Source organism: Orcinus orca, chromosome 2, assembly GCF_937001465.1.
Source record: "Orcinus orca chromosome 2, mOrcOrc1.1, whole genome shotgun sequence".
Lineage (NCBI taxonomy): Eukaryota > Metazoa > Chordata > Mammalia > Artiodactyla > Delphinidae > Orcinus > Orcinus orca.
In genome coordinates, this window is record NC_064560.1 from 16,000,607 (window position 1) to 16,006,568 (window position 5,962).

The 5,962-nt window shown below is 45.3% G+C and overlaps 1 pseudogene; it reads right to left on the bottom strand.

Annotated features, from left to right (window-relative positions):
• Positions 1-245: 245 nt before the first annotated feature.
• Positions 246-992, bottom strand: LOC117198736 (cytochrome c oxidase subunit 2-like; annotated as a pseudogene).
• Positions 993-5,962: the final 4,970 nt, after the last annotated feature.

Genomic DNA, 5,962 nt, shown 5'->3' on the forward strand with positions numbered 1-5,962 from the left:
TCAGACTGTAGTCATTTATTGTCCAAAATACAATTTTAGATTCCTAGTGCATAGGAAGAAGGAAGTTAAATGGAAACAACAAGAGATGGTGGAAACAAGAGTGTATTGGAATATTGTGAAGAGGGTTAGGAATATGGATAGGACAGTAAGGAATCATGTTGATGTATCTAGTTGTGGCATGTCATTAAGGGGAGCTTTGGCTCTCAATTTTAAAAGGTTAACGCTACTTTAGCTTCTTAATGAGATTATAGTATGGATACAGACCATTTTTCAAAGTACTAGTTCGAGGACAATTGGTACAAAACTATGATTTGAGCCACAGATTTCTGAACACTGCCCATAAAATAAGCCTGGTCGTGTTGATATTAAGGTTGTTTGGTTTAGGCGTCTAGGGACTGCATCTGTTTTTAGGCCTAGGGAAGGTACAGCCCATGAGTGTAGCGCGTCTTCGGAGGAGACTAGTATTCAGACTGTTATCTCTATGGGTAAGACTACTCGGTTGTCCACCTCTAGTAGCCGTAGTTCTCCTGGTTTTAGGTCTGATGTTGGGATTATGCAAGAGTCGAAATTTAGGTCTTCGTAGTCAGTGTATTCGTAGCTTCAGTATCATTGGTGACCCATTGTTTTTACAGTGAGAGAAGGGTTATTAATTTCATCTATCATGTAGAGGATTCGTAGGGAGGGTAAGGCAATTAGAATTAAAATGATGCTGGAAGGATGGTTCAAATGGTCTCTACCTCTTGGGCGTCTATTGTACTGGTATGTGTTAGTTTAGTTGTAAGTATTAGGGCGATGATGTAGAGGACTAGGGAGCTAATTAGGAAAACAATCATTAATGTATGATCATGGAAGTGTAGGAGTTCTTCTATAATGGGTGATGTTGCATCTTGGAAGCCTAGTTGAAAGGGATATGCCATGGAGATATACAGGATTTTCACTTGTAACTTAGCTTTGACAAAGTTATATAAGGTTTTACTAATATCTCGTTTATAAAGAAATACATAGTGGTTATGATGTTGGCTTGAAACCGACTGGAGAGGGTTCGATTCCTTCCTTTCTTGATCATTTTGGGCTGACGTATGCTGGCTCTTCAACTGTGTGATATGGTGGAGGACATCCATTTAGCCACTCAAGGTTTGTGGAAGTGTAGTCTACTGATACTACTTCTCGTTTAGATGTAAATGCTTCTCAGATAATGAAGACTATTAGTATAACTGCTGTCAGTGAGATAAATGAGCCTATTGATGAGATAGTATTTCATGTTGTTTAGGCGTCTGGGTAGTCAGAGTATCGTCAAGGTATGCCGGATAAGCCTAAGAAATTTTGTGGGAAGAATGTTAGGTTTACACCTACGAATATGATTATAAAGTGGATTTTTGCTCATGTTAAGTGTATATCCCGAGAATAGCGGAAATCAGTGGACAAACCCTCCTACGATGGCGAAGACAGCTCCTATTGAAAGTACACAGTGAAAGTGAGCAACTACGTAGTAGCTATCATGAAGAACAATGTCTAGTGATGCATTGGCTAGAACGATGCCAGTTAGACCACCTACTGTGAAAAGGAAGATGAAGCCTAAAGCTCATATTGGGGTGGGGGATCACTTAATATTGCCCCCGTGAAATGTTGCTAGTCAACTAAAGACTTTTACCCCTGTGGGGATAGCAATGATTATAGTGGCTGATGGAAAGTATGCCCGTGTGTCAACGTCTATACCCACTGTGAACATATGATGAGCTCATACAATAAAGCCCAAGAACCCGATAGAATTCAGAGAAATAGAAAACCCAAAAGAAAGAAAGGCAGGTAGGCAGGGAGGGAGGGAATCACCAGGATGATATAAGCAATCAGTGTTTTTGTGTCATTTCAAATATCTTGTGGAAAACAAAAGCTAGAGGACCTTTTCCTAACATCTTGCAAGTTTACCTCTGATGGTTGTTAGTTAATTATCAGCTGTCATTTCAATCCCCCCCTTCCTCCTCTTTGGATGAGGGTTCCCACTGGAGATACTAAAAATATCTATCCCTCCATTGTCTTGCTTCTGAATGCTGTTGGACTGGCTCCTAATGCTTGGAGCTACCGAAGCTGTCCAGGGATAGGTGGAAACCACGCCCAGTGATATGAGGAAGACATAACGAACACAGCGAGGATGTTACAGAGGATGGAAAGGGTGTGGCTGACCTTCGTGCCACTGAACACACTCAGGGACTCTCTATTTCTGGATTTCTGATTATGCAAGATAATGCTTTCTATTGTTAAATCATCTTCAGTCAGGTGTTCTATTATTTGTTACACAAAGTAATCCCACCTGAAGCACTTCCTCTGTACCAGGGGTTCTCAAAATGTGATCCCTATCCTAGCACTCTTAGTCTCACCTGGAAATTTATGAAAATAAAATTCCCAAGCCCTAGCCTAATCTCTGGAGATGAGGTCCAGCAATCCACTGTAACAAGGTGATGCTGATACACCTCCATTTTGAGAATCCCTGCTCAGTACTTTAATGAACAGAAGCAGATGGATTAAAAAAAAATTTTTTTTTTTCATTCCATTCCCCTAGATTCTGACTCCTAAATGCAGGTCCTATCAGGGTAGGACTGAGAATATACCTCAGTTGAAAGAGCCACCCTTACATCTTGGAAACCACAAACAAGGCATCTATGGGAATAATCGTGTAAAGTCTGAAGCAATTGTGGTCTCTGCCACAAGTTCATTCTCCAAAGCATAACTATTCAAGAGAGATATTGAAAATTTAGCTACTGGAAGGAGAGGGAGGTAGTAGTTCCTACGACAGGCCCTACCCCTCAACAGGCCACATCATGGTCAGAGCTGATTTCACAGCCATTGCTAATATCCTTTCTATATGCATATTTTAACCACCTCACCTATAATCCCCAAGCTTGGTTCCCACTGATAAATTTATGTATCAGTTGCTGGCAGCAGCTAAGTTTTTTAAGCATGGCCAATCGTATTTCATACACCCTGAATTTAAAACATTTGAAGCTAATTTAGTGGTTATGTCTAGCATTAGATATTTTTAAGTGCAGCAATAAACTCTTATTGCTCTCCTGACTGATGGAACATGTAATACAGTTGCCACTGTGTGTTTTGACTGTCAAGATGATTCATTAGGTCCCATATAAACTATTTTAACAGAGAGCAGGTTACATCAAATAACTTGAATAAAAGTTTAAAACCAAGGTCATCAAAGTGCTTGAGACTCCTTTTAGAATTAATTGAAATTCAGGTACATTCTCTGGAATGATTTGAAGTCTCTTCCCAAATATACAAGCCGTCTGAAAGCAACAACTTGCTGCCACGCTAACTGAGCTGTTAAGCAATTATCAGTGACAACTGTAACTCAGGGCTACGCCAAGCGGGACCTACACACAGCCAGCTTTTTAATTCTTTCAGCTGACAGTTACTGGATTAATATTTGACACAGTTCAACCAGCTCCACTTTATTGGTGATCCTGGGACCCCAAGATACCGAGAGCCTCCTACATGCCAAACTCTCTGCTGCACAAATTCACACCTATAATCTCACACTCGTTTTTTTACTACAATTTCAAGCAGAGAAAACCAGAACCCAGAGAAGATAAAGAGTTTTACCATGACTCTAGGACTAGTCACATATGAATTCAGATGTTTCTGACTTCAAAGTGCTTTCTCCTTGTATAGCACGTTAGGGTTTGTGTGTCATCATTTGCCTAATTCTTAAAACCATCTTGTGGAAGGCGGAAGATGGCGGAAGAGTAAGACGCGGAGATCACCTTCCTCCCCACAGATACACCAGAAATACATCTACACGTGGAACAACTCCTACAGAACACCTACTGAAGGCTGGCAGAAGACCTCAGACCTCCCAAAAGGCAAGAAACTCCCCACGTACCTGGGTAGGGCAAAAGAAAAAACAGAGACAAAAGAATAGGGACGGCACCTGCACCAGTGGGAGGGAGCTGTGAAGGAGGAAAAGTTTCCACACTCTAGGAAGCCCCTTCGCGGGCGGAGACTGTGGGAGGCGGAGGGGGGAGCTTCGAAGCCGCGGAGGAGTGCACAGCAACGGGTGCGGAGGGCAAAGCGGGGAGATTCCCGCACAGAGGATCGGTGCCGACCGGCACTCACCAGCCCGAGAGGCTTGTCTGCTCACCCGCCGGGGCGGGCGGGGCTGCGAGCTGAGGCCGGAGCGCAGGGAGAGGACTGGGGTTGGCGGCTTGAACATAGCCTGAAGGGGTTAGTGCACCACAGCTAGCCGGGAGGGAGTCCGGGGAAAAGCCTGCACCTGCAGAAGAGGCAGGAGACTTTTCCTTCCCTCTTTGTTTCCTGGGGCGTGAGGAGAGGGGTTTAAGAACGCTGCTTGAAGGAACTCCAGAGACGGGCGCGAGCCGCGGCTAAAAGCGCGAACCCCAGAGACGGGCGCGAGCCGCGGCTGAAAGCGCGGACCCCAGAGACGAGCGCGAGCCGCGGCTGAAAGCGCGGAATCCAGAGACGGGCGCGAGGCGCGGCTGAAAGCGCGGAATCCAGAGACGGGCGCGAGCCGCGGCTGAAAGCGCGGAATCCAGAGACGGGCGCGAGCCGCTGCTGAAAGCGCGGAATCCAGAGACGGGCGCGAGCCGCGGCTAAAAGCGCGGACCCCAGAGGCGGGCGGGAGACGTTAAGGCTGCCGCTGCCGCCACCGAGGGGCCTGTGTGCGAGCACAGGTCACTCTCCACACCCCTCTTCCGCGGAGCCTGTGCAGCCCGCCACTGCCGGGTTCCCGCGATCCAGGGACAGCTTCCCCGGGAGAGCGCACAGCGCGCCTCAGGCTGGTGCAAAGTCACGCCGGCCTTTGCCACCGCAGGCCCGCCCCGCACTCTGTGCCCCTCCGTCCCCGCCGGCCTGAGTGCGCCAGAGCCCCCAATCAGCGGCTCTTTTAACCCCATCCTGTCTGAGCAAAAAACAGACGCCCTCCAGCGATCTACACGCAGTGGCAGGGCCAAATCCAAAGCTTAGCCCTGGGAGCTGTGAGAACAAAGAAGAGAAAGGGAAATCTCTCCCAGCAGCCTCAGAAGCAGCGGATTAAAGCTCCACAATCAACTTGATGTACCTGCATCTGTGGAATACCTGAATAGACAACCAATCATCCCAAATTAAGGAAGTGGACTTTAGGAGCAAGATCTATGATTTTTTCCCCTTTCCTCTTTTTGTGAATGTGTATGTGTATGCTTCTGTGTGAGATCTTGTCTGTATAGCCTTGCTTCCACCATTTGTCCTAGGGTTCTATCCGTCCATGTTTTTTTTTTAATTTTTTTTCTTAATAATTAATTTTAATAACCTTATTATACTTTACCTTCGTTCTTTCTTTCTTTCTTTCCGTCCTTCCTTCCCTCCTTTAGACAACGAATCATCCCAAATTGAGGAGGTGGTCTCTGACAGCAAGATTTAGGATTTTTCCCCATTTACCTCTTTTAGTGAGGGTGTATGTGTATGCTTCTGTGTAAGATTTTGTCTGTATAGCTTTGCTTCCAACATTTGTCCTAAGGTTCTTTCCGTCCCTTTTTTTTTTTTTTTCCTAAATAAGAAGTTTTTAATTCAATAACTTTATTATACTTTATTTTATTTTTACTGTATCTTCTTTCTTTCTGTCTTTTTTCCTTCTTTCCCTCCTTCCTTCCTTCCTCCCTCCCTCCCTCCCTCCTTTCTTTCCTTCTTGCCTTCTTTCCTTCTTTGCTTCTTTCTTTCTTTCTTCCTTCCTTCCTACCCTCCTTTCCTTCTTTCTTTCCTCATACTTCTACTAATTCCCTCTACTTTTTCTCCCTTTTATCCTGAGCCTGTGGATGAAAAGCTTTTGGTGCTCCAGCCAGGAGGCAGGGCTCTGCCTCTGAGGTAGGACAGCCAACTTCAGGACACTGATCAACAAGAGACCTCCCAGCTCCACATAATATCAAACGGCGAAAATCTCCCAGAGACCTCCATCTTAACACCA